This window comes from Chiloscyllium plagiosum, chromosome 3, assembly GCF_004010195.1.
Source record: "Chiloscyllium plagiosum isolate BGI_BamShark_2017 chromosome 3, ASM401019v2, whole genome shotgun sequence".
Taxonomy (NCBI): Eukaryota; Metazoa; Chordata; class Chondrichthyes; order Orectolobiformes; family Hemiscylliidae; genus Chiloscyllium; species Chiloscyllium plagiosum.
Genome location: NC_057712.1, coordinates 117828515 through 117831823, shown reverse-complemented (window position 1 = coordinate 117831823; position 3309 = coordinate 117828515).

Genomic DNA, 3309 nt, shown 5'->3' with positions numbered 1-3309 from the left:
CTTGGCACACTTTCCTCATTCCTGAAGAAGGGCTCATGCCCGAAACGTTGATTCTCCTGCTCCTTGGATGCTGCCTGATCTGCTGCGCTTTTCCAGCAACACATTTTCAGCTCTGATCTCCAGCATCTTCAGTCCTCACTTTCATCTACAATTGGTACCTTATTTGCTCGAATAATCCCATTGTGCACTTGCATCAACAGTTCTTGGAAGAGTAATTCGAACATGCCACGGAGGCCAAAATGACAATACAAGAACTTCAGAAATTCTGTTATCAATGGCTGATTCCATCACTCACATTGAACCAGTTGAGTTGACTGGAGTTATAAATTCTAAATCGTTTTGCATTGCTAAACCTGATCACTTGCAGAACATTGTTTTGATCTATGGACATACTCAGCCCTTGTATGTGGGTTTTGGGATATTCTGAATTGCACATTTTTTTTCTAACTGCATATGTAGAAGCTAAGTTTAAAGGTGACTTTTAAAAAGCTTAAATTCAAGAAATGGTGATAAAATTGGACTTTATTGTGTCCAGCAAGTGCAAGGAATTAAAGTAAGGCAATTATTGTTAGAAGGCTATGTCACACATCCTTAAAGGGCTTCTGGACACCACCAATATAAAAGATTACTTTTCTTTCTGACTTACCAAATGTGAAGCCAGGTGGAGCTCTATATCTATTCAAGATCTTTCAGTGCTGCATGTTACCCGTGAATGAATGGGGCGATGATCCTCAGTGTATCCCTACCAGTGTTAACATTCAAATTGTTTAGTATCTTTATTTGATCACCTTCACATACTGTAATCAATTCTAGTCTACGAATTATAAAAATAATACTAAAGTACTGGAGAAGGTGCATAATAGATTTACTAGGATGCTGGCAGAACTTAGATGCTATTAGGAAGGATTAGATTGTTCTGATAGTGGTCTTACGATTTGATTGGGTAGAAAGAGTGAATATTTGTCAACTTGTGAGGGAGACCAGAACTAGTGGCCAATTCTTTTAAACTAGTTGCCAAGGAAATCTGTAGGGAATTCATAAGAAATGTTTTTTTTAATCCAAAGAGTTAATGTGGAATTCTTTATGGCAAGATGTGATTGAGTTAATCTGGTTCTGTATTTTTAAGGGGAATCTAGACAAACATGAGGGAAATCTGTTGATGGGTTAAAAAATGGAAAGGGTGAGAGGAAGTTCATGTGGAACATAAACTTTGGCTTGTTGGAGAAAATGGCCTGCTTTGTTCTGTAATGTAATGCTGTACTGTATAAACATTATAGTGTTAGCATGGACTTTGACTAAGACCTGCCATTGCAAGTGGGATCTTCAAGATTGATTCAATCATAAAGCATGGAAGAAGCCCATTTGGGCCATTATATTGTTGACTGTTCTCTGAAAGAGCTATCCAACTCATCACAATCACAGCTCTTTCTCAGTGCCTTATCATTTTTCCTCTTAAAGTGTTTATTCAGTTCTATTTTGAAAGAAACTATTGAATAGGTGCCAACCACCTTTATTTTGGCAATCCATTCCAGATCATAACTATGCACCACATGTGGCACAAAAGAATGTAGGTGTGGCAGGTCATTTCACAACATGTTCTTTTCTGGGGAGTTGGTAATATCACTGGATTAGTAATCCAAAACACAAGGTCAGTGTTCTGGGCATGTGGGTTTAAATCCCCCACGGTAGAGCGTGTGAAATTTGAATTCAGTTTTTAAAGACTTTGAGCTCAATGGCAACCACATAGTCAGTACCAATTGCCGTTGTTATAAAGACCCATCTGGTTCACTAATGTCCTTTGGGGAAGGAAATCTGCCATCATTACCTGGTCTGACCTATCTGTTCTCCAGACCCATACCAATGTGTTTGTCTGTAAACTGTCCTCTGGACAAAGTTAAAAATCACACAACACCAGGTTATAGTCCAACAGGTTTAATTGGAAGCACACTAGCTTTCGGAGCGAGGCTCCTTCATCAGGTGATAGTGGAGGGCTAAATCCTAACACAGAATTTATAACAAAAATTTACAATGTGATGTAACTGAAATTATACTTGAAAAATTGATTGTTGAGCCTTTCATCTGTTAGAATACAGTGATAGTTTCACTTCTTTCATGTGTAAATCACAAAACCTTTTTTTAAAAAAGTTGCATTCTCGGGTTAGCTGTTAACAATGGTGATAGCTAGACAATATGTTGAACTGTCCTCTGGACAGTTAGGGATGGGCAGTAAATGCTGGTCTAGCCACACCCCATAAACGTTTTTTTTTAAAGTATTGTTTTTTACTGACTTGTTGGAGCAGCTGGAGAACATGTGACTGTTGAAGTGAAAATCAAAGAATTGCTGTATTGGCTTAAAACAGATGAGTCCTTTCTGCAGGCACCAGTGCAATCAAACTCTTACAATGTGGTTGAGTTTGGCAAACCTGATAACAATACAGCTGTTTGCATAGTTTTAAAAAATTGTAATATGCCTTTTTAGATTCATTCATTGCACATGTGTGTCTTTTACCCATGCCCTTAAGTTGGTGGTGGTGGTGAGCTATCGTCCCGAACTACTACATTTAATTTACAGTAGGTATATCCACAAATGCTGCACGATTGCAAGTTCCAGGTTTTGACTCAGTGACAAAGTTTGGTAGCTAGAAGCATTCACAAACTGGTCAAGTTACTTGGTTTTGGTTATTCCTTTCGGTGGCTAGCTGCTGGCAGGAACTTGCAACCCTCTGACCCAATTTGTTAGAAACTATTTACATAAATGTAGTCAAGGACTCAAACATTTCCCTAATCATAAATCTCATGCCACCCATTATTAGTTTGACATGTTCTTGCAGGTTTTAAGATTTTTAATTTTTTTTTTAAGGAAGATTGCTGAAAGTGTGAGCTGATAAATTGTACTGTGTTTAAAAACAAACAAGTCTTACTTCAATTATATAGATCCTTGGTGAGATTACACATCCAATACTGTGTTAAAGGATAACTTCATCACCAACTTACCTGACCATAGGGCTGCTTTCTAAAGAGAGAGAGAGACATGACTGGTGGTGGGTTTTACTTGAGGTCATCATGCCTCAGGAGAGCGAAAAGATTGAGAAGAAGAGTCCTTCATAGGAGCCTCAGTTGGTGCAGAATTTAACTCACACCATGGGCATCCTTTGCATTGCAAACCTGCCATCCAAGTGATCAAATCTAAGGAAGGACATATTTGCCTTGGAGCATAATAAAGGTTTTACCAGACTATTCCTGTTTTAGGGGATTATTTTATGAGGAGATATTGAGCAGATTAGGCACATACTCCCTCAAGTTTACAAG